Genomic DNA, 26995 nt, shown 5'->3' with positions numbered 1-26995 from the left:
ATCTTTTCACTCTTTTTATGTCATTTGATGAACAGATGTCTTAATTTTAATGTCAAATTTATCATGTTTTCCTTTACAGTTGGTGCTTTTGTATCTTGTTTATGAAATCTGTCTACAGCACAAGGTTATAAAGATATCCTCTTATATTCTTCTCTAAAACTTTATAGTTTGGGCTTATACATTTAGATTTTTAATCTATCTGTGACTGAATTTGTATTTGGGGTGAGGTAAAGATTGAATTAAAAAAAATTTTTACCTATGTATAGTTAATTGTCCTGAAGCCATTTATTTGAAAGTATGTTTTTCATTAAAAAGACCTGTGGTTAAAATTACAGTCATAAAAAAGGAAATAATGCCATTTGCAGCAACATGGATAGACCTAGAGATTATCATATGAAGTGCAGTAAGTCAGACTGAGAAAGGCAAATATCATATGATATTACTTATATATGGAATCTGAAAAAAATGATACAAATGAACTTATTTACAAAACAGAAATGGACTCACAGACATAGAGAACAAACTTACAGTTACTAAAGCGGATGGGGGGAGAAAAATTTGGAGTTTGGGATTAACATATATACACTACTGTATTTAAAATAGATAAGCAACAAGGATCTACTGTATAGCACAGGAAACTATACTCAATATCTTGTAATAATCTATAATGGAAAAGAATCTGAAAAAGAAAAGGATGTATATATATGTTTATATATATAACTGAGTGACTTTGCCATGCATTTGAAACTAACACAAAATTGTAAATTAACTACACTTCAATTAAGAAAAAAGACAAGTGGTTGCCAGGAGCTGGGGTTAGGAGAGAGGGAAGGATGAATAGGCAGAGCACAGGGGATTTTTAAGGCAGTGAAACTATTCTGTATGATACAGAATTGATGGACACATGTCATTATACATTTGTCAAAACACATAAAAAATGTGCAACACAAAGTGTGAGCCCTAGTGTAAAGTATGAAATTTAGTTAATAATATATTAGTATTGTCACATTAATTGCAATAAATGTTACAATTACAAGATGTAAATAACAGGGGAAATTGGAGGGTGAGGTGAGGATAGTTGGGAACTCTGCTCTGTACACTCTGCTCAATTTTCTATAAACCTAAAACTGCTAAAAAAAAAAGTCTATTAATTTTCTTAAAAAATTCTTTTTCTCAGTGCTCTGAGTGTCACATCTATTATAAATTACATTCACATGGGACTGTTTCCAGTTATCTATTCTGTTCCATTAATCTTTTTATTTATATCTGATCAATAAACACTGTCTTGATTATCAGAGATTTAAAAGGAAGCTTCCTGTCAAATTCCCCCACTTTTTAATTTATTTTGAAGAGTGTTTTGGTTAGTTTTGGTCTTTTGCATTTTTGTAAAATTTTGGAAACAACTTGTGAAATCACATACATACACACATGCATGCATGCACACAAGTAGTTAGTATTTGGATTGAGATCACATTGAATTTATAAATTAATCTGGGAAGAATTTATAATTTTGTAATATTGTCTTCCTTTCTATGAACAAAGTATTTTCTCTATTTATTTAATTCTATTTTAGTACTTTCAGTAAGGTTTTAAAATTTCCCCTGTAGAAATCTTGCATGTTTTTGTTAGATTTATTCTCAGTACTTTATATTTGTTGATATGCTTATAAATGGTATCTTTTTAAAGATTTCATTTTCTGTTTGATTCTGTTGTCTGAAAATATGGTTTATTTCATATATTGACTTTTAATTCTGGGACTTTGCTCAGCCCTATTATTAACATTAATAGTTTATCTCATAATTCTTGGAATTTTTATACACATCATTGTATCATTTGTGAATAGCGGTAGTTTTGTTTCTTCCTTTCCAACCTGCATAAGTTTTAAATTTTTTTATTGCTTTGCCTTTTAGTGATCACTAGACCTTCCAGTTCAGGGTCGAACAGAAGTGATACTCTCATGCATTCTCTTCTCATTCCTTACCCCAAAGAGAAATATTCAAAATTTTTACCTTTAAGTATAATATTTATTGTAGGAATTTTTTTTACAGATATCATCTGTTATATTAAGGAAGTCCCCTTTTATTTCTAATTTACTGAGTTCTTTATTTTCCCTCACATTACTGAATTTTATCAAAAGATTTCACTGCATTTCAACCCGTAGGTGGAAAAGAGGCTGAAAACTACAATCACTATGCAGTATAGCTATTTGTGTAACTAAAAATTGGGAATATAATACTCCAGAGCAAAGAGAGCCTGGGCTGAAGGGCCACTGACAATCTCTGCTGCAAGCTCCAATATGTGGTGGGGCCCTTTTACTGTTTAGAGGTTTTTTTATCAGTAGCCCTTGGTATAGGACTACCATACTTTCCAAGGAGGGGAACATATTTCCTGCATATTGTGGGTCCCAGGTCCTAAAATCCCAAGAACAAGGCTTCCTGAAGACTTTATCTGAGATCCAGTGCCCTATATCAGAGCAGGGACTGGCCAGAGCTGCAGAATCCCTTTAATCCTGGGTGTTGGTGTCTTGGGCACAACAGGCAGCTATTCCACTGTTGACACGCCTCTTCCTCTTCTCTGATTTTCATTCATTCAGTCTTCTGTTGTATTTTAAACTAAATTTGAATTTCATTTCTGGAGCTCATTTTCACAGTTCCTGAGTTACTCAGAGAAAAGACATCATCTCAATATATGACTAACAGAACTGAATTTGAGTAAAGGTGGTTACAGTTTAATTTTTAATAAAATGACTGCATTGGCTCTCTTAAAAGTTAAGTAATCATTCTCATTTGGCCCTTTCCCCTTAAAGTCAGGGAAACAAAATCACTAGGTTTTGAAAAGAACACTGAACATGGTACCAGGTAATGGTGTTGCCTGTGGCAATGACAGAAAAGAGCTCTCTGGCCTCAAAGGGCTCAGATTCCTTACAGTGGGCTCCTTATCCATGTCTCAGATCAACTGTGTTTAAATGGGCTAACATGATGATCTATATTTATAGGGAAAGATATTGAAACAGAAAATTTTAAGTATTTCATGGACTTAAAAATGTATGAATGCATCTAGAGTTCCAGAGCCTATGCAACCTAAATTTATTCTTGTTTTTTTCCCAGCTTTATTAAAATATAATTGACACATAACATTGTATAAGTTTAAGCTGTACAATGTGATGATTTGATACATGTATATATTGCAAACCATCTATCTGATAAGGTGTTAATATCCAAAATATATAAGGAACTCATACAACTCAATAGCTAAAAACCAATCCGATTAAAAACATAGGCAGAGGGGGACTTTCAAGATGGTGGAGGAGTAAGACGTGGAGATGAACTTCCTCCTTACAAATACATCAAAAATACATGTACATGTGGAACAACTCCTACAGAACACCTACTGAATGCTGGCAGAAGACCTCAGACTTCCCAAAAGGCAAGAAACTCCCCACGTACCTGGGTAGGGCAAAAGAAAAAAGGAAAAATAGAGACAAAAGAATAAGGATGGGACCTGCACCAGTGGAAGGGAGCTGTGAAGGAAGAAAAGTTTCCACACACTAGGAAGACTCTTCACTGGTGGAAACGGTGTGTGTGTGTGTGTGGGAAGCTTCAGAGCCATGGAGGAGAGTGCAGCAACAGGGATGCAGAGGGCAAAGCGGAGAGATTCCTGCGCAGAGGATCAGTGCCAACCAGCACTCACCAGCCTGAGAAGCTTGTCTGACTGGGGGTTGGGAGCTGAGGCTCAGGCTTCGCAGTTCAGATCCCAGGGAGAGGACTGCGGTTGGCTGCATGGACACAGCCTGAAGGGGGCTAATGTACCACAGTTAGCAGGGAGGGAGTCTGAAAATAAGTCTGGAACTGCATAAGAGGCAAGAGACCATTGTTTCAGGGTGCATGAGGACAGGGGATTCAGAGCACCGCCTAAATGAACTCCAGAGATGGGCACGACCCATGGCTATCAGCGTGGACCCAAGAGGCATGAAACGCTATGGCTGCTGCTGCAGTCACCAAGAAGCCTGTGTGCAAGCACAGGTCACCATCCACACCTCCCATTCCGGGAGCCTGTGCAGCCCGCCACGCCCAGGGTCCTGTGATCCAGGGACAACTTCCCCAGGAGAACACAAGGTAAGCCTCAGGTTGTTGCAATGTCACGCTGGCCTCTGTCGCCACAGGCTTGCCCCATATTCCATACCCCTCCCCCGCGCTGCCCGAGTGACACAGAACCCCCTAATCAGCTGCTCCTTTAACCCCGTCCTGTCTGGGCGGGAACAGACACCCTCAGGCGACCTACACGCAGAGGCAGGGCCAAATCCAAAGTTGAACCCCAGGAACTGTGTGAACAAAGGAGAGAAAGGGAAATCTCTCCCAGCAGCCTCAGGAGCAGCAGATTAAATCTCCACAATCAACCTGATGTACCTGCATCTCTGGAATACTGGAATAGACAATGAATCATCCCAAAATTGAGGCAGTGGACTTTGGGAGCAACTGTAGACTTGGGGTTTACTTCCTGCATCTAATTTGTTCTGGCTTTATGTTTATCTTAGTTCAGTATTTAGAGCTTATTATCATTGGTAGATTTGTTTATTGATTTGGTTGCTCTCTTCCTTTTTATATATATTTTTTCTTTTTCTTTTTTTCTTTTTGTGAGTGTGTATGTGTATGCTTCTTTGTGTGATTTTGTCTGTATAGCTTTGCTTCTACAATTTGCCCTAGAGTTCTGTCTGTCCTTTATTTTTTCCTTCCTTTTTTTTTAGTATACTTTTTAGTGCTACTTATCATTGGTGAATTTGATTTTTGGTTTGGTTGCTCTCTACTTTCCTTCTTTCTTTTATTTATTACTTTTAAAATTTTTAATAATTTTTTTATTTTAATAACTTATTTTCTTTTATTATTTTTCTTTCTTTATTTCATTTTTTTAATCTCCCTTTTCTTCTGAGCCTTGTGGCTGACAGGGTCTTGGTGCACAGCTGCGTGTCAGGCCAGAGACTCTGAGGTGAGAGAGCCAAATTCAGGACATAGGTCCACCAGAGACCTCCTGGCCCCATGTAATATCAAACAGCGAAAGCACTCCCTGAGATCTGCATCCCAATGCTAAGACCCAGCTCCACTCAACGACCAGCAAGCTACAGTGCTGGACACCCTATGCCAAACAATGAGCAAGACAGGAACACAACATCACCAATTAGCAGAGAGGCTGCGTAAAATCATAAGTACACACACACCCCAAAACACACCACCAGATGCAGTCCTGCTCACCAGAAAGACAAGATCCAGTCTCATCCACCAGAACACAGGCACCAGCCCCCTCCACCAGGAAGCCTACACTACACACTGAAACAACCTTACCAACTGAGGGCAGACACCAAAAACAATGGGAACTATGAATCTGTAGCCTGCAAAAAGGGGACCCCAAACACAATAGGTAAAACAAAATGAGAAGACAGAGAAATATGCAGCAGATGAAGGAGCAACGTAAAGCCACCAGACCAAACAAATGAAGAAATAGGCACTCAACCTGAAAAATAATTCAGGGTAATGATAGCAAAGATGATCTAAAATTTTGGAAATAGAAAAGAGAAAATACAAGAAACGTTTAACAAGGACCTAGAAGAACTAAAGAGCAAACAAACAATGATGAACAACACAATAAATGAAATTAAAAATTCTCTAGAAAGCATCAATAGCAGAATAACTGAGGCAGAAGAATGGATAAGTCACCTGGAAGACAAAAGAGTGTAAATAACTACCACAGATCAGAATAAAGAAAAAAGAACTGAGGAAAGTCTCTGAGACTTCTGAGACAACATTAAATGTACCAATATTTGAATTATAGGGGTCCCAGAAGAAGAAGAGAAAAAGAAAGGGTCTGAAAACATATTTGAAGAGATTGTAGTTAAAAACTTCCCTAATATGGGAAAGGAAATAGTCAATCAAGTCCAGGAAGTGCAGAGAGTCCCATACAGGATAAATCCAAAGAAAAACATGCCAAAACACATATTAAGCACACTATCAAAAATTAAATACAAAGAAAAAATATTAAAAGCAGCAAAGGAAAAACAACAAATAACATAAAAGGGAATCCCCATAAGGTTAACAGCTGATATTTCAGCAGAAACTCTGCAAGACAGAAGGGAGTGGAAGGACATATTTAAAGTGATGAAAGGGAAAACCTGCAACCAAGATTACTCTACCGAGCAAGGATCTCATTCAGATTCGACAGAGAAATTAAAACCTTTCCAGACAAGCAAAAGCTAAGAGAATTCAGCACCAACAAGCCAGCTTTACAACAAATGCTAAAGGAATTTCTCTAGGCATGAAACACAAGAGAAGGAAAAGACCTACAATAACAAACCCAAAAGAATTAAGAAAATGGTAATAAGAACATACATGTTGATAATTACCATAAATGTAAATGGATTAAATGCTCCAACCAAAAGACATAGACTGGCTGAATGGATACAAAAAAAAGGCCCATATACCTGCTGTCTACAAGAGACCCACTTAAGACCTAGGGACACATACAGACTGAAAGTGATATTCCATGCAAATGGAAATCAAAAGAAAGCTGGAGTAGCAATTCCTATATCAGACAAGATAGACTTTAAAATAAAGACTATTACAAGAGACAAGGAAAGACACTCCATAATGATCAAGGGATCAATCCAAGAAGAGATTTAAAATTGTAAATATTTATGCACCCAACACAGGAGCACCTCAATACATAAGGCAAATGCTAACAGCCATAAAAGTGGATATTCACAGTAACAAAATCATAGTAGTGGACTTTAACACCCCACTTTCACCAATGGACAGATCATCCAAAATGAAAATAAATAAGGAAACACAAGCTATAAATGATACATTAAACAAGATGGACTTAATTGATATTTATAGGACATTCCATCCAAAAATAACAGAATACACTTTCTTCTCAAGTGCTCATGGAACATTATACAGGATAGATCATATCTTAGGTCACAAATCAAGCTTTGGTAAATTTAAGAAAATTAAAATCGTATCAAGTATCTTTTCTGGCCACAATGATATGAGACTAGATATCAATTACAGGAAAAAAACTGTAAAAAGTACAAACACGTGGAGGCTAAAGAATACACTACTAAATAACCAAGAGATCACTGAAGAAATCAAAGAGGAAATAAAAAAATACCTAGAAACAAATAGCAATGAAAACACAATGACCCAAAACCTATGGAATGCAGCAAAAGCAGTTCTAAGAGGGAAGTTTATAGCAATACAATCCTACCTCAAGAAACAAGAAACATCTCAAATAAACAACCTAACCTTACACCTAAAGCAATCAGAGAAAGAAGAAGAAAAAAACCCCAGAGTTAGCAGAAGGAAAGAAATCATAAAAATCAGATCAGAAAGAAAGGAAAAAGAAATGAAGGAAATGATTGCAAAGATCAAGAAAATTAAAAGCTGGTTCTTTGAGAAGATAAAAAACGGATAAACCATTAGCCAGATGCATCAAGAAAAAAAGGGAAAAGACTCCAATCAATAGAATCAGAAATGAAAAAGGAGAAGTAACAACTGACACTGCAGAAATACAAAGGATCATGACAGATTACTACAAGCAACTATATGCCAATAAAATGGACAACCTGGAAGAAATGGACAAATTCTTAGAAAAGTACAACCTTCCGAGACTGAACCAGGAAGAAATAGAAAATATAAACAGACCTATCACAATCACTGAAATTCAAACTGTGATTAAAAATATTCCAACAAAGAAAAGTCCAGGACCAGATGGCTTCACAGGCTAATTCTATCAAACATTTAGAGAACAGAAAACACCTATCCTCCTCAAACTCTTCCAAAATATAGCAGAGGGAACACTCCCAATCTCATTCTACAAGGCCACCATCATCCTGATACCAAAACCAGACAAAGATGTCACAAAAAAAGAAAACTACAGGCCAATATCACTGATGAACATACATGTAAAATTCCACAACATAATACTAGGGAACAGAATCCAACAGCACATTGAAAGGATCATACATCAAGATCAAGTGGGGTTTATTCCAGGAATGCAAGGATTTTTCAATATATGCAAATCAATCAGTGTGATAAACCATATTAACAAATTGAAGGAGAAAACCATATGATCATCTCAATATATGCTTAAAAAGCTTTCAACAAAATTCAACACACATTTATGATAAAAACCCTCCAGAAAGTAGGCATAGAGGAAACTTACCTAAGCATAATAAAGGCCATATAGGACAAACCGACAGCTAACATCGTTCTCAATGGTGAAAAACTGAAAGCATTTCCCCTAAGATCAGGAACAAGACAAGGCTGTGCACTCTCACCACTATTATTCAACACAGTTTTGGAAGTTTTAGCCACAACAAGCAGAGAAGAAAAAGAAATAAAAGGAATCCAACTCAGAAAAGAAGACATAAACCTGTCACTGTTAGCAGATGACATGATTCTATACATAGAGAATTCTAAAGATGCCAGCAGAAAACTACTAGAGCTAATCAATGAATTTGGTAAAGTAGCAGGATACAAAATTAATGCACAGAAATCTCTTGCATTCCTATACACTAATGATGAAAAACTGGAAGAGAAATTAATGAAACACTCCCATTTACCATTTCAACAAAAAGAATAAAATACCTAGGAACAAACCTACCTAAGGAGATGAAAGACTTGTATGCAGAAAACTATAAGACACTGATGAAAGAAATTAAAGATGATACAAACAGATGGAGAGACATACCATGTTCTTGGATTGGCAGAATCAACATTGTGAAAATGACTATACTACCCAAAGCAATCTACAGATTCAATGCAATCCCTATGAAACTACCACTGGTATTTTTCACAGAACTAGAACAATAAAATTCACAATTTGTATGGAAACACAAAAGATTCCGAATAGCCAAAGCAATCTTGAGAAAGAAAAACAGAGTTGGAGGAATCAGGCTCCCTGACTCCAGACTATACTACAAAGCTACAGTAATCAAGACAGTATGGTACTGGCACAAAAACAGAAATATAGATCAATGGAACAGGATAGAAAGCACAGAGATAAACCTATGCACATATGGTCAACTTATCTTTGATAAAAGAGGCAAGAATATACAATGGAGAAAAGACAGCCTCTTCAATAAGTAGTGCTGGGAAAACTGGACAGCTACGTGTAAAAGAATGAAATTAGAACACTCCCTAACACCATACACAAAAATTAACTCAAAATGAATTAAAGACCTAAATATAAGGCCAGACACTATAAAACTCCTAGAGGAAAACATAGGCAGAACACTCTATGACATAAATCACAGCAAGATTCTTTTTGATCCACCTCCTAAAGAAATGGAAATAAAAATAAACAAATGGGACCTAATGAAACTTAAAAGTTTTTGCACAGCTAATGAAACCATAAAGGAGATGAAAAGACAACCCTCAGAATGGCAAAAAATATTTGCAAATGAAGTAACTGACAAAGGATTAATCTCCAAAATACACAAGAAGCTCATGCAGCTCAATATTGAATAAACAAACAAACCAATCCAAAAATGGGCAGAAGACCTAAATAGACATTTCTCCAAAGAAGACATACAGATTGCCAACAAACACATGAAAGGATGCTCAACATCACTAATCATTAGAGAAATGTAAATCAAAATTACAATGAGTATCACCTCACACCAGTCAGAATGGCCATCATCATAAAACCTATAAACAGTAAATGCTGGAGTGGGTGTGGAGAACAAGGAGCCCTCTTTCACTGTTGGTCGGAATATAAATTTATAGAGCCACTATGGAGAACAGTATGGAGGTTCCTTAAAAAACAAATAATAGCACTAACATACGAACCAGCAACCCTACTACTGGGCATATACCTGGAGAAAACCATAATTCAAAAATAGTCATGTACCACAATGTGCATTACAGCACTATTTCGAACAGCCAGGCCATGGAGGCAACCTAAGCGTCCACCAACAAATGAATGGATAAAGAAGATGTGGTACATATATACAATGGAATATTACTCAACCATAAAAAGAAAAGAAACAAAATTGAGTTATTTGTAGTGAGATAGATGGACCTAGAGTCTGTCATACAGAGTGAAGTAAGTCAGAAAGAGAAAAACAAGTACCGTATGCTAACATATGGAATCTAAAAAAAACTCAAAAAACAAAAAACGGTTCTGAAGAACCTAAGGGCAGAATTGGAATCAAGACACAGACGTAATGAATGGATTTGAGGACACGGGGAGGGGGAAGGGTAAGATGGGCCAAAGTGAGAGAGTGGCAGTTGCATGGATATATATACACTACCAAATGTAAAATAGATAGCTAGTAGGAAGCAGCTGCATAGCACAGGGAGATCAACTAGGTGCTTAATGTCCACCTAGATTGGTGGATAGGGAGGGCTGGAGGGAGATGCAAGAGGCAGATAATGGGATATATTTATATGTATAGCTGATTCACTTTGTTATACAGCAGAAACTAACACACCATTGTAAGGCAATTATACTCCAATAAAGATGTTAAAAAAACAAACAAAAAAAAACATGAGCAGAGGACCTGAAGAGATATTTTTCCAAAGAAGAAAGACATACAGATGGCCAACAGACACATGAAAAGATGCTCAACATCACTAATAGGGAAATGCAAATCAAAATTCCAATGGAAAAAAAAAAAGAAAAAACCCACAATGATATATCACCTCACCTCGTTAGAATAGCTAGTATCAAAAAGACAAGAAATAACAAGTGTTGGCAAGGATATGGAGAAAAGGGAACCCTTGTGCACTGTTGGTGGGAATGTAAATTGGTGCCGCCACTATGGAAAAGAGTATGGAGGTTCCTCAAAAAAGTTAAGAATAGAACTACCATATGATCCAGCAATTCCAATCATGGGTATTTACTGGAAAAAAATGAAATCACTATCTGAAGGAGATATCTCCTCCATGTTCATTGCAGTGTTATTCAAAGCAAATTTTAATAAAACTTTGTTCTCTTTTCTGTTTACAGTACTAGCTTTAATGATTTAAAAAGAAAAAAAAGAATATATATTTATGAATTCAAGAGGTCTTCATATTTTACCTTTAAACCAATTGCTTCCCTAGTCAAATTATCTTCTTTCTTCATGTTGACACTTGTAGTAACTTTTTTCTGTAGCTGTTTATGAACGTATTGGCAGATATATTCAAGTGTCTTTTCCCTCTATGATTTTATTTTTATGAAAACTAGCAAGCAGGTACTACACCACTGTGCTGGTTTTCTGTTCATTCCTGAGGACAAGAAAAGAAATATTAATCATTATTTTCTTTGAGTTGGAGATTTCACAGCCAGCAAGAACCTTCTTCTTTTAGATTTGTGTACTTTTCTGGGTGGATTCAGAGAGATCGGGCTGGGGAAAAGCCCTCTTAAAATAGAGATAGGTAATGTAAGGTGAAGATTTTGATATTCGTTTGACAAAGAGACACACTCATATTCATGTAGTCAGTCAGCAAGGCAGTGCATGTACATACATGCACACAGCAGAGAAGGAGAAATTCTTTAGAGCAGGCAACTTAGCTATGGAGCTATGGAGATCTTACCTCCCTGTGCATTAGCCAGTGATCTCTGGATATAGATGCATATTGGAGTAGGAGTTGGTTTGCATATTGACTTCAAAACATCCTCAGAGTTCAGATTTTTTTTTCAATATCCCTCTATTCACTTTTTGTCTTTTACATTCCTCTTTTCCCCCAAAAGTACAATTAAGTATATATTCCCATTCTCTGGTTAAGCAAAATTTTATTATATATAATTTTTACCCTTTAGATTCTTCCATTAAAATAAAGAGCAAAAAACAATAAATAAAACAAAAGGTCAAATCAATTCCTTTTCAGAACTATTATCCAAGTTCTTCTGGTTTAACATTTCTTTAGTGTTTTGGTCTGAATTAAGAATTATAGACGGTCAAATTATAGAATTTTGCACTCATTCATTCTTTTAGCCTAAATATGGATGGTCTTCTACGTGCCTGATATGGTGTAGACTCTGCATATATAATGGCCAGAGAAATAAATACATAAAAGGAACAACATGGTCCCTGCCCTCATTGAGCTGACAGAAATTTAGCTACATACATTAGTTATTTGTGCTTTTGAGATTCTTTGCAAAAACAAGAGTTGAATTTGCTACATTTATAGAGGAGGTCATTATATTTGAAATGTACAGTCTGTAGTTTTGAAGGATAAAGATGAATTTTATGCTAGAGTGTTATAAGACGAAAGCAGGTAACCTGTGGTTCCATGATGAAATTCTTATTTCTTTGAGGAGAGGAGAAGGCAGCTCAGGGCCCCTTCTTTAAGGTCTGGCCAAACTCTAGGATGATGTGATATTTGGGAGGAAAGCATTGTTCTTTGGAGTATTTCCTTAAATAATAAAGATGTCAAGAAAACAGTGGAACAGAAAGAAGAAATAGAAACGAAGAGAAAAATGTACAAAGAATAAAAGAATGGAGGAAAGGAATGTAAAGAACAATTTAGAAGAGGTAGGAGGGGAGGAGAAAGAGAAAGAAAGGGGAGGGGAGGTGGGGGAGAGGAAGAGGATGGGGAGAAGGGAAGGGGTTTGGGAAGTAGAGAACTTAGAAATGACTAGTGGTTTCCTGAGACACAAGGAAGGAAAATAACCACTAAAAGAGAATTTTTTCCTTAAAAAAAGAAATAAGCCCACAGAGCCATCCCCTCCTCCATGTTGCCCCCTCCCCTGTGCCCCACTCCTGCCTGCTCTTGTTTGAGGGATTTTCAAAGGAAGCTTAGATCCCCTTGGGCCACTCACCTATCTTTTCTCCAAAGCATCTTACTGGAGGCTGTTACCCTCTCCTTAATGAACTCTAGAAATTCTGGTTTTGTTAAGTCTTTGGAGAGGAATTATTTCTGACCTAATTCTGAAATATATCTAATTAGTTAAAATAAAAGCAGCCTTTTAAAAACATGGCTTCATTAAAATCATCTGATTCTTTATTTAAATAGATTTTCTCTGAATTCCTTCTATGAGGGGAGATGCAACAGAAAAAGATCGGATAGAAAGAATGAACACATTTTAATGAATATCTTTTATTTTGGTAATTAGAATTTATGGAATCACAACATTTAAGTATTGAATGCATGATATTTTTATCTCAAAACCCTGTCTATATATTTTGTTTCTAAATAATTTTTGATGAGAAGCCCATTTGGGAGGAAGAAAAATGCTGTAATGTATGGATGTAAACATTGACCTCTGTGATTAGTACTCAGGGAGGATCCCTACCCAGGTCTGGGTGTGTTGTAGAGTGTCAGGCATGCTACTCAAACTCTAAGGCCAGATGTCTTTCACATGTAAAATGGAAGAATAGCATTTACCTTTTAGGATTATCAGGATTACAGAAAAAATATATGAAGGCATATGGAATGCAAGAAATAAATGGCACCTCTTATTAGGGTGCCTGCCCTGGGTTCTTCCTTTTCTTGACCTTCTAATTCTAACTTTTCTGCTTCTGTTGTCGGTTCTGTGACCTCAGCATTATATCAGCAAGTGTGTTAGACGCATGTAGAATTAGAGTTAACAGCAGTTGAGAGGCTGTTCTAATGGCAAATTTCATAAGTTTTACTCCTTAGAATCCTTGACCTCTATCTATGCAGCTCAAAACTTCTTTTGCCTTTTTCCTGGTACTCAGAGTACAGCAGTCTATAAGTGGTCTATGCCTCAGTAAAGTATTGCTATAGTTCCAGTGATCCACTGGGAGGTTCTCAGGCTCAAGTGCAAATAGTTTTGCCTTAGAAACTTGGAATCACCCACACTGGGAAATCACCTATTTTTCCATCTGATTAAAGTAGTATTGCAGAGAGATAATGCAGCTCTCAAGAGTAAGTTACGTTTTTTGAATAAAAGCTTTAGCCTGAATAAAAATTTTAGACCCTCCTATGTCTTCCAAGAGGACATTGCCTCAAGATGTTGATTTTATTTTGTAGGGAGACAGGTGACCTTTAATTTGGGTTCCACCTACCTCTACCCTATTTATTTCAAGCAATGTGGGTAAAGGCAGACAGATATTATATACTCCAAACACTATTATATGTGTATTATTTTATTTAGAGTTTCTTTTTCATATTCTAGCAGAGAAGGTAGTGCAGGATACCAAACACATATATAAAACATGTAAAAGTGTATTTTCTGCTTCTTCCATCTTACTGCGGCTCCCACAAAGCCTCAACATCTTTTAACACCAATGTCCTTCCAGAATTAACCATGTGGTGCATCTCCCTGGCCTGCTCTTCACAACATGACTCTCATTCACTAATTCACAATTTTCCCTGCTCGTCTCTCACATCAAAATTCATTTGTGCTGGGTCCCTTTTATATATTCATATAGTCTTAGCAATGGAAAGACACAACTATCCACCAAAATTAGGAGTTCCTATTATAACAGGGGTGGTCCCTTTTTTTGGTTTCAGTATCCCTTTTATACTCTTAAAAATTATTGAGAACTCCAAAGAGCTTTGGTTTAAGTGGGTTATAGTTATGAAGATTTAACATATTAGAAATTTAAATCTAGACCTATTACATGTTAAGATAAATAACATTTTTATGAGGAATAACTGTGTTTTCTAGAAATTTACAAGAGTGGCACTGTTTAACATATGGATACTCATATCTGCTTCTGTATTCAATCTGTTGTATTATTTCATTCAAATAGCCCCTGGAGAACCCCAGTGTACATGCATGAGAGAATGAGAGTGAAAAAGCCATATGACATCTTATATTTGTATTAGTTTTCTACTACTGCTGTAACAAACTACTACAGAGTTAGTGGCTTAGAAAAATTAAAATGTATTATCTTATAGTTCTGGGGATCAGAAATACAAAATGGGTGTCACTGAGCTAAAATCAAGGTGTTGGCAGGGTTGTGTTGCTTCTGAAGGTTCTCGGGGAGAATCTGGATTCTTTGTCTTTTCCAGCTTTGAGAGGCCACCAACATTCCTTGGCTATGTCCTCTTTCCATCTTCAAGGTCAGCAATGTTGGGCTCAGTCCTTCTCATACTGTCATCTCTCTGGGCCCCTCTTCAGATTCTCTCTTCCACTTTTATGGACACTTGTGATTACATTGGACCCACCCAGATAATCCAGCATAATCTCTTTATTTTGAGGTCCCATGATTAACACCTTTAATTCGTTACAGTCTTAATTCCTTTTGCCATTAATGTAACATATTCTCAGGTTCCTGAAATTAGAACATGGACTATTATTCAAGTTCTTCTGGTTTAAAATTTCTTTAATTTTAAAGAAATTGGTTTATTGGTGTATTGGTTTCCCAATGGACATCATTGGGAAAGCATTATTCTGCCTACCACAGTATTATTATTAAATTCATTTTGACCTCATAGATCCCCTGAAAATGTCCCAGGGAACTTCAGGGGTTCCCAGATCCTTCTTTGAGAACAATTATTCTGTGATATCCCTAATAGGTAGCATGTGCTTGATAAGGTACTTCATAAGGCAGACTTTTTTTAAAGAAGTAGGTAAAATTTAAAACTTTTTAAAAATTTGTCTTCTGTAACTCCCACCCAGTAATGCTCTTCTATTCCTTGGAGCTACAAAGAGTAAATCTACTCCTTCTACAATGTTAACAGACTTTCAAATATTTAAAAAGTATTATTGATTTGTCATTGAGTCATATGATTTTTCTCTTCATGTTAAACATGGACAGATCCTTCTTAGAAAAGTTGTGAAAACATCAACAATGATAATATTTGTCCAAACTCTACCTATCCTTCAAGGTTCAGTCTAGTGTCAAATTTTCCATAAACTTCCTCAGATGCCTCTGATAAATTATTTTTGGTTTCTCTGCTCTTCTATTGCTCGTTACAAGAAAATTTATTTATATTCGGGGCTTCTCAGTGTGCTAAGATTGTAGATTTCTTGAGGGCAAGGTCTTTCACTCATTTCTTCTTACATTACACACAGTTTAGTATCTACTGGGGAAGGAGCTCACTAAATGGTCTTGAATGAAAGGATAAAAGAATTGGAGCATGGGTCCCAGCTGGAGCTCGTGTTTACCCATGGTCTTAGGAATGCATGGCATGGTTGAGGGTTCCTTGCAGGAGGCCTGAGAGCAGAGGTTCCTGACGGTGGGGCATTCATCCCAAGGGAAAGGAACATAGGGACACACTCTGATGTGAGGAATTTGCCACAGGTCTGAGGGAGGAATGACTGAGCATAACACAGTATCTGCCACTGGGTGTATTGAGTGCTGGAGAGGAAGGACTCAGAATGAAAATGGGAGCACTGTTTCCTGAAAGTCTCTACAAGAATAGGTAATATAGTGCAGCACCATTCCAAGACCCACATTCTAGTATCACACGATCACACAGCATACAGCTTCCCTGAGGCACAGACTTGTATCATCACAGCAGGAACTGCTCAAGACTTCTGCCCAAGCTCTCTGAGCAATGGCATCTTTAGCAGAGACAGATTGTTAAAACTCTTTTCCTTGACCAACACTTCCCTATTTCCCTCACCACTCAGCCCCAGTGACCCCCATTCTGCTCTATGTTTCTAAGAGTTCAACATTTTTAGGTGCCACATATGAGTGAGATGATGCAGTATTTATCCTTCTCTGTTTGGCTTATTTCACTTGGCATAATGCCCTTGAAGTCCATCTCTTTTGTTGCAAATGACAGGATTTCCTTCTTTTTTAAGGCTGAATAATATTTGTATATATTTTTATATATATCACATATTCGATGTCCCTTCATCTGTTGACAGACACTTAGGTTGTTTCCATATCTTGGATATTGTGAAAAATGCTGCAATGAACATGAGGGTGCAGACGTCTCTTTGAGATACTGATTTTATTTCATTTGGAGTTTCAGATATATAGGATGACTAATTTCTAGAGATCTAATGTACAGTAGGGTGGCTACAGTTAACAATACTGTATCGTATACTTGAAATTTGCTAAGAGTAGATCTTGTTCTCCAAAAAAAAAAAAAAGTAACTATATGAGATGATAGATGTGTTAGCCAGCTTGATTGTGGTAAAAAAAAATTCATATTGAATACACACATATATCAAAATATCACACTGTATACCCTAAATATGTACAAATTTAACTTGTCAATTATACCTCAATAGAGCTGAGGGAAAAAGCTCTTCACGAATCAACAGAAATATTAATTTTGATAATATAAATGAGAGCAGAGGCAAAATAGAGCAGCAGTAGCTTCCTTACCTCCTGAGGGAAAGCATTTGCTCCTCTTCTGAACTCAGGCAGGGAGGCCGGTCCGGAGGTGGCCATTCACTGTTATCAGAAATAAAAAGCAACAAGACACCTTGGTGCAGGGAGGAGGGTGAAGCCACCATATGATAGCTCAGGAGCTAGTGCTTATCTTGAAAGACACAATCTCTACTGAAGGAATTGGGCTTCGAGTGGGGCATGGAGGCCCTGGAATTGTGGGTAGGGTAGAGCCAGGGGAAAAGTTCTGTTTCGCCTCATGTTTTTTACCCCCAGAATGGCGTGGCCCACGTTTCATGAACTGCAGCTCCCCATCCTGTCTTGACTTCCTCACAGTTTTACTTCTCAGAGGGAGAACCTTGGTCTCCCAATCTCCCACTCATTTCTGCTGTTATAGAAGTCCCTGAAGTGTTGAAATGATTCCCCAGTTGATGAAATCTAGCACTTTGTCATAGGGCTAACACTTAGCTTCTTCTGCAAACACTTGAGTCTGCTCTTATTAGAATCTTTTTTTTCTTGAAATCAGCTCTGCTTACTGTTAACAACTTACAAAGAATTCAGATATATTAGCTTCAAACTTATTAGAAAGATACATAGTGTGGAAAAGCAAATAAATATTGTAATTCATTCCTTGTTTGTTCATTAAAGAAATCAGATAAACATGCTGATCTTAGTATTCTGATGGTGTAAGTATATATGTGGCACCAATTTTCATAATGACCCCAAAATTAAGTAATCATGTTCTCATCCAACAATTGTATAACACTCATTTTGTTCCAAAGTTAGAGGTATCAATAAAAGCACATGCTGCTCTGCTCCAGATGAGAACATTGGTTTCGTTTTCCTATTCTCCACTTCCAGGCATCTGTATCTGGACTCCATCCTAAATTACTGGGGTCTTTACCACTCACTGAGTGCCTTCCATGGCAAGTACTAAGGTGTTCCTGTCCACACTGGCCTTTGCTGTGGCGTAGGTTGTCTTCCAGACTGAACATTGGGTGATGTTCTCTGATATCAGCTGACATGTGATTAGTCCCACCTGGTTTTCAAACACTGTGACTGAAATGCCACTGTTACTGGCATGGGTGAATAATATCCATGGTCACTGCCGTTGTCTTGGGTCACAATGTCATTTAGTGTCCTACTGACACCAGAATCCTGTGGGTTCCCTAACTCATTTCCAACCAGCTTTTTGGTTTCTCTACCTTACTACACTGAGTCAATCTGCCAAGATCTTTTTTTCTGTTATTGGTATCTGACCACCTGTATTGGTGCTGTATTGGACTTGAAGCTTGACTCCTAGGCTTGCCCCCTCTCAGGATGGAAGTGTGGGTGAAAAATGTTGCCTGCTATATCAGTAAATAAAGGATGTTTTGGCCATCAAGCTGCCATCCACTGCAGCCACCCCCCAACTGTGCATCCTGAGGGGATTCCGAATAGAAAAAAACCCAGGATACTGGCTCTAGATAGTTAAGGAGCATATCAAAAGAATGATTTCAATGAGCCCAGACTCTTGCATCTTCCCATACACAGAAAAGTGCTAAATTCATTAACTTGAGATACCTGGTTTTTCTTTAACAGTAATCTTCTGATGTTCTGACTACATGTTTTTTGTTGCAAAAACTCCTATTTGTCCTGGCTTCTCCCTTTTACCTCCTCAGAGTAATCCCTCAGAGCCATCTGACAGGCTGTCTCCCAGGCTTAAGTCCTCAGTTTGTCTACCAAATAAAACATAATGCTCAACTGTTAGGTTGTGCATTTATTTCAGTCAACAGAAGCTAGGCACAATTACTCTCTTCTGTAAGATTTACCGTAACACCATGAGGGTTTCTGTGGTGTTCAGGAAAATGTGCTGCTCAGATATTTGACGTTGGAGAGTATATATTCACCCACAACTCTACCTGTTATGCTCAGAAATGCATCACTGTGGTTGAGTGAAGCCACACTTCCCAGGGACTGTTCCCAGTCACTGAGGAGCATGGCCAGGATATGAAGGTCAGGAAACTACCTGGAAGGAACAGCATTCATCTGATGGGTGACTTTGGCTCAAGGACTTCCTGTAGGCTTTTCCAAAACCTTCTAAGAAATGTACTGTAGTCTGCATCCTCTCGCCTTCCCTCCTTCATAGAACTCAGACCTTTATCACAGTCCGACATCTCTCCTGGCTTCCTCCCCACTTTCTCTCACAAGTGTTTTACCCAATAAATCTCTTTCATGTCTAATCCCATCTTGACATCTGTTTCTTCAAAGTCTAGAACTACAACAATTTAGAACAACTAAAAATTTCATCCTCCTGCCTTATTTCTCAGGGGTACTATATCTAAGATTGAAATCTTAGCCATATCTCTTCTAATTCCCCTCTTCCTACTTTCTAATTGACCTTTTCTTTTAGATGGGAGAATGGCTAACATTATCATTTTGTAAACACTTCAATTTTATTGCTTATTTTTGAAACTCTAAAATCTAGCTGTTAGCTTTCTTCTTACTTAGAGAAATCAAGTATTTGGAGTTTCAGAAAACAAAATCTCTAGCCAAACATATCAAACAAAAATCTCTTTTCTTCCCACAAAATGTGGCTCTTACTTTTGCTTGCATACCATGTGTTCAACAAAAGTTCATTCAGAAATTCAGTCTGTCCTTTGGTTTTAAGATGTGTTCACTCTCCTTTTGTAACAGTGCAATGAAAAAAGCTATCATTGATAATTAAGTGGTGGGAAAAAGGAATTGTGGGAAAAGAACATAAAGGAATAGAAAATAACATATCATTTAGAATTAAAAATCACTAAAGTATGATTTAATATCATTTAGCATCAAAAGACTTTTTATTCTCAGCTAGGCTCCTCCCTTTCTCATGATTTAGGACCCATGAGGAGGGACTGAGAGTTCTGGGCTGGAAATAGTTTAGTTATAGGAAGAGATTACATCTCTTTTTGCAATATCACATCTATTTATTTTGGGGCATCAGCCCAGAATTTCAAAAATTCTTGTGTACCATGAACTATTACAAACCCTACATGAGAACTGGAGCAAGTCAGCTGGAGGTCAGGACTTTGACCCTGGGAGAGACGGTGAATGCTAGATGAGCCGGACTTTGACTTTATAAGAGTGGACTAAATAATATTTAGCTTGAAAATATACTGCAGAATGGTTTAAATCCCCAAGAAATAATCAACAGATATACAAAAAGTGGGGGAAGGGCTCAGTGTCATGAAAAATTAAGGCTTCTGCCTTGGACTGTGAAGTTGGAAAAGATTTGAAGCCTTTCTTTAAAAGGAATGACTGATTCCAATGATATTAAGAAGGTTTCATTTAATGGCTTATTAGTGGGCTGCAGAAAAACAGAGTCCTAGTCCTAAAACAAAATCTGCAGCTAGACCAGCAAGCAGCTTGAGCCCCAGACATACATAAGTGTCCCTGGCAGAAAATAATAAGTTGAAATTCATTTGGAAAAATATTAGCTTATGCAGTTGAAAAAAAAAAACACACCACAGATATTCTGATGGGAAAATACACCTAGTGAGTAATATTTCCAAAAAAGCCCGTGAGTGTGCACACAGGATGAATTCTGCAGTCTGATACCACAATAAGAAAGACTAAATAACTTTTAGATGTGGGAGGCCTAGAAAAAGCATTAGCTTCATATGCTCTGACCCTGAGACTCTGGGTAGTAAATACAGCCAGGTGAGGTCACTCCTCGAATTCATTTACTTTGGCTTATTCCAGGTCTGAACAGACGGAAATTAATTGGCAAGCGTTCAAGAGTGAGCCATGACAAAGGTGGGAGAGGAGGTGGATGAAGAAGATAGAATGTGGAGGAGACAGAATATTACCAGGAGCTTCTCCTAAGCACCAAGAGTGAATACTATGCTGCATAAACACTTCGTCAGAGATTGATTTATGGTGGAACCATTTAAAGTGACTCATACTCTAGAATGTGGTGGTCATTAACAATGTGTAACCCGCAGTCGACCCACTCAGAAAGTAGCCTTATCAAGACAGAGCTCTGTAGGAGATACACTTATCTGCTTTTATTCATTTGGGGCACCAGAATTAATCATAATAGGTAAGGTTCTAAACATCCCCAGGCACTGTCTAATTCATTACCAGGAGGAGGTTCTTTAGACTGAGACTTTAAAGACAACACAATGATACCACACTATATATATTTTACTGACCTCAACAAAACACTAAGGATCTATATATTGCACAATATCTGTACACTACATGTATCTATCATCTATCTATGTTTCTATTATCTATCTACCAACCATATATTTTGATATCTATTTACTAAGGAATTAGAAATAACTCATAACTAGCATGATCAAGAGAATAATTTGCATCCTTGCCTGATGTAGATCCTAGTCTCTGCGTCTCATGATGTGTCCCTCCTGAGAAGGATGTGCTGGGCTCTCCGTTTCTTAATGAAAGCCTTTTGGATTAATCCTAGGAAAAGCATACTGAATATAGGCTGTGTTCTTTGGAGGTGAGCTGATAAATTTCCTTATAGCAGAGATTTTAATATGCTTTGGAGATACTGTTTTTTTTTTTATGGGAATACACCTGTTAATTTTCTTTCATAAAATTAAATTAATTACACATAACTTTGTTTTTAAAATTATCCTTTTGGAAACATGTATATTCTATATATTAAAAAAGTCTCTGACATAAACTAAAATAATTAAATTCTACTAACTTTGTCATTTTTACATCCTCAAGAACCTCACAAAAAATTATGTGAATCACCTTGAAATGTCACCTCCATATCAAATAGTCAAATAGGAGCCTAGAAAGATTAAATTACTTCCTGCTTTAATACTTTGGTTTGTCTTGATAAATACCAACCTGTGCAGTTAACTGCGATGGCTCCCTTCTCAGCTGGTTGGGAAAAGAAAGGAGTCCAATAGACCCTCCTTAGAGCTACTCTCCTCTTCAGGTTCTGATTCCTGTCCTCACCCCTTTTCCTCTCCAACTTTCCCTTCAAACCCTCTTGCTCTGATCTGATTTCCCCAGCTTCCGTACTATCACTAATTTAAAAAAACTAACATTCATTTAATGGTTAATATGAATATAGCCTAATTTCTAATCAATCTACATAAAAATATCCTTGGCTCTTCAATAAAAAACTGGCTGTTGGTTCATTGTTTATTGTAACCTATGCCAAAGAGGCCTGAAAGTCAACTACTAAAAGGTACTTTGTTTAATCTGCCAAGTGTTTTAGAAATTGGTTAATTAGGGGACAAAACATATTTAAATGAGAAGGAATGGAGGGATCTACCTACCAGCCAGTGAGCTGAAGCTCGGTAGTCTTTCTGCTGGGCAAGGCTGCATGACTTGTTTAGTATTTGAAGATAGGCTGGCATGCTTAAGGTATCAAGGATACCTCTGATGACAGCACAGGGAAGGTGATCCAAAGAACTGTTAAGGAAGTCAAGAGATCACCCCAGAGGACGAGGGGAAGATGGCGGAAGAGTAAGACCTGGAGATCACCTTCCTCCCTACAGATACACCAGAAATACATCTACACGTGGAACAACTCCTACAGAACACCTACTGAACGCTGGCAGAAGACCTCAGACCTCCCAAAAGGCAAGAAAGTCCCCACGTACCTGGGTAGGGCAAAAGAAAAAGGAATAAACAGAGACAAAAGGATAGGGACGGGACCTGCACCAGTTGGAGGGAGCTGTGAAGGAGGAAAGGTTTCCACACATTAGAAGCCCCTTTGCGGACGGAGGCTGCGGGTGGTGGAGGGGTGAAGCTTCGGAGCCACGGAGGAGAGCGCAGCAACAGGGGTGTGGAGGGCAAAGTGGGGAGATTCCCGCACAGAGGATCGGTGCCGACTGGCACTCACCAGCCCGAGAGGCTTGTCTTCTCAACCGCCGGGGCGGGCGAGGCTGGGAGCTGAGGCTCGGGCTTTGGTCGGAGCGCAGGGAGAGGACTGGGGTTGGTGGTGTGAACACAGCCTGCAGGGGGTTAGTGCACCACGGCTAGCCAGGAGGGAGTCCGGGGAAAAGTCTGGACCTGCCAAACAGGCAAGAGACTTATTCTTCCCTCTTTGTTTCCTGGTTCGCGAGGAGAGGGGATTAAGAGCGCTACTTAAAGGAGCTCCAGAGACGGGCGCGAGCCGCGGCTAAAAGCGCACACCCCAGAGACGGGCATGAGACGCTAAGGCTGCTGCTGCCGCCACCAAGAAGCCTGTGTGCGACCACAGGTCACTATCCACACCCCCCTTCCGGGGAGCCTGTGCAGCCCACCACTGCCAGGTTTCCGGGATCCAGGGACAACTTTCCCGGGAGAATGCACGGCACACCTCAGGCTGGTGCAACGTCATGCCAGCCTCTGCCACCGCAGGCTCGCCCCGCACTCCGTACCCTCCCTCCCTGCGGCCTGAGTGAGCCAGAGCCCCCGAAGCAGCTGCTACCTTTAACCCCGTCCTGTCTGAGCAAAGAACAGACGCCCTCCGGCGACCTACACGCAGAGGCGGTGCCAAATCCAAAGCTGAGCCCCACAGCGGTAGAAACAAAGAAGAGAAAGGGAAATCTCTCCCAACAGCCTCAGAAGCAGCGGATTAAAGCTCCACAATCAACTTGATGTACCCTGCATCTGTGGAATACCTGAATAGACAACGAATCATCCCAAATTGAGGAGATGGACTTTGAGAGCAAGATTTATTATTTTTTCCCCTTTTCCTCTTTTTGTGAGTGTGTATGTGTATGCTTCTGTGTGAGATTTTGTCTGTAGAGCTTTGCTTCCACCATTTGTCCTAGGGTTCTTTCGTGCGTTTTTGTTTTTCTCATTAAAACAAATTTTATTCTTAATAATTATTTTTTATTTTAATAACTTTATTTTATCTTCCTTCTTTCCTTCCTTCCTTCCTCCCTCCCTCCTTTCTTCCTTCCTTCCTTTCTTTCTTTCTTTCTTTCTCTCTCTCTTTCTTTCTTTCTACTTTTTCTCCCTTTTATTTTGAGCCGTGTGGATGAAAGGCTCTTGGTGCTGCAGCCAGGAGTCAGTGCTGTGCCTCTGAGGTGGGAGAGCCAACTTCAGGACATTGGTCCACAAGAGACCTCCCAGCTCCACATAATATCAAACGGCGAAAAACTCCCAGAGATCTCCATCTCAACACCAACACCCAGCTTCACTCAACGACCAGCAAGCTACAGTGCTGGACACCCTATGCCAAACCACTAACAAGAAAGGAACACAATACAACCCATTAACAGAGAGGCTGCCTAAAATCATAATAAGTCCACAGACACCCCAAAACACACCACCAGACGTGGACATTCCCACTAGAAAGACAAGATTCAGCCTCATCCACCAGAACACAGGCACTAGTCCCCTCCACCAGGAAGCCTACACAACCCACTGAACCAACTTTAGCCACTGGGGAAAGACACCAAAAAAAACGGGAACTATGAACCTGCAGCCTGCAAAAAGGAGACACCAAACACAGTAAGTTAAGCAAAATGAGAAGACAGAAAAGCACACAGCAGATGAAGGAGCAAGATGAAAACCCACCAGATCTAACAAATGAAGAGGAAATAGGCAGTCTACCTGAAAAAGAATTCAGAATAATGATAGTAAAGATGATCCAAAATCTTGGAAATAGAATAGACAAAATGCAAGAAACATTTAACAAGGACCTAGAAGAACTAAAGGTGAAACAAGCAACGATGAACAACACAATAAATGAAATTAAGAATACTCTAGATGGGATCAACAGCAGAATAACTGAGGCAGAAGAACGGATAAGTGACCTGGAAGGTAAAATAGTGGAAATAACTACTGCAGAGCAGAATAAAGAAAAAAGAATGAAAAGAACTGAGGACAGTCTCAGAGACCTCTGGGACATTAAATGCACCAACATCCGAATTACAGGGGTTCCAGAAGAAGAAGAGAAAAAGAAAGGGACAGAGAAAATATTTGAAGAGATTATAGTTGAAAACTTCCCCAATATCGGAAAGGAAATAGTTAATCAAGTACAGGAAGCACAGAGAGTCCCATACAGGATAAATCCAAGGAGAAACACGCCAAGACACATATTAATCAAACTGTCAAAAATTAAATACAAAGAAAACATATTAAAAGCAGCAAGGGAAAAACAACAAATAACACACAAGGGAATCCCCATAACGTTAACAGCTGATCTTTCAGCAGAAACTCTGCAAGCCAGAAGGAAGTGGCAGGACATATTTAAAGTGATGAAGGAGAATAACCTGCAACCAAGATTACTCTACCCAGGAAGGATCTCATTCAGATTTGACAGAGAAATTAAAACCTTTACAGACAAGCAAAAGCTGACAGCACCACCAAACCAGCTCTACAACAAATGCTAAAGGAACTTCTCTAGGCAAGAAAAACAAGAGAAGGAAAAGACCTACAATAACGAACCCAAAACAATTAAGAAAATGGTAATAGGAACATACATATTCATAATTACCTTAAATGTAAACGGACTAAATGCTCCCACCAAAAGACACAGATTGGCTGAATGGATACAAAAACAAGAACCATATATATGCTGTCTGCAAGAGACCCACTTCAGACCTAGAGACACATACAGACTGAAAGTGAGGGGATGGAAAAAGATATTCCATGCAAATGGAAACCAAAAGAAAGCTGTAGTAGCAATTCTCATATCAGACAAAATACACTTTAAAATAAAGACTATTAGAAGAGACAAAGAAGGACACTACATAATGATCAAGGGATCGATCCAAGAAGAAGATATAAGAATTGTAAATATTTATGCACCCAACATAGAGCACCTCAATAAATAAGGCAAATACTAACAGCGATAAAAGGGGAAATCGACAGTAACACATTCATAGTAGGGGACTTTTAACACACCACTTTCACCAATGGACAGATCATCCAAAATGAAAATAAATAAGGAAACATAAGCTTTAAATGATACATTAAACAAGATGGACTTAATAGATATTTATAGGACATTCCATCCAAAAACAGCAGAATACACATTTTTCTCAAGTGCTCATGGAACATTCTCCATGATAGATCAAATCTTGGGTCACAAATCTAGCCTTCGTAAATTTAAGAAAACTGAAATTGTATCAAGTATCTTTTCTGACCACAACGCTGTGAGACTAGATATCAATTACAGGAAAAGATCTGTAAAAAATACAAACACGTGGAGGCTAAACAATACTCTACTTAATAACGAAGTGATCACTGAAGAAATCAAAGAGGAAATCAAAAAATACCTAGAAACAAATGACAATGGACACACGATGACCCAAAATCTACTGGATGCAGCAAAAGCAGTTCTAAGAGGGAAGTTTATACCAATACAATCCTACCTTAAGAAACAGGAAACATCTCGAATAAACAACCTAACCTTGCACCTAAAGCAATTAGAGAAAGAAGAAGAAGAAAACCGCAAAGTTAGCAGAAGGAAAGAAATCATAAAAATCAGATCAGGAATAAATGAAAAAGAAATGAAGGAAACGATAGCAAAGATCAGTAAAACTAAAATCTGGTTCTTTGAGAAGATAAACAAAATGGATAAGCCATTAGCCAGACTCATCAAGAAAAAAAGGGAGAAGACTCAAATCAATAGAATTAAAAATGAAAACGGAGAAGTAACAACTGACACTGCAGAAATACAAAGGATCATGAGAGATTACTACAAGCAACTCTATGCCAATAAAATGGACAACCTGGAAGAAATGGACAAATTCTTAGAAATGCAAAACCCGCCAAGACAGAATCAGGAAGAAATAGAAAATATGAACAGAC

General features: G+C 38.2%; 1 protein-coding gene across 1 annotated transcript in view; it reads right to left on the bottom strand.

Moving 5' to 3' along the window:
• FBXO4 (F-box protein 4) overlaps positions 1-26995 on the bottom strand; it is a 406375-nt gene that overhangs the window by 31676 nt on the left and 347704 nt on the right. Inside the window, exon 12 of the transcript XR_010941939.1 lies at positions 11074-11261. The gene's annotated coding sequence lies outside the window, so the exon portion shown is untranslated. The remainder of the gene's footprint in view (positions 1-11073; positions 11262-26995) is intronic.

The sequence above is a fragment of the Pseudorca crassidens genome, chromosome 3 (genome assembly GCF_039906515.1).
Source record: "Pseudorca crassidens isolate mPseCra1 chromosome 3, mPseCra1.hap1, whole genome shotgun sequence".
Taxonomy (NCBI): domain Eukaryota; kingdom Metazoa; phylum Chordata; class Mammalia; order Artiodactyla; family Delphinidae; genus Pseudorca; species Pseudorca crassidens.
The sequence above is the reverse complement of the archived record's forward strand: the minus strand, read 5'-3'. Positions and strand labels throughout refer to the sequence as shown.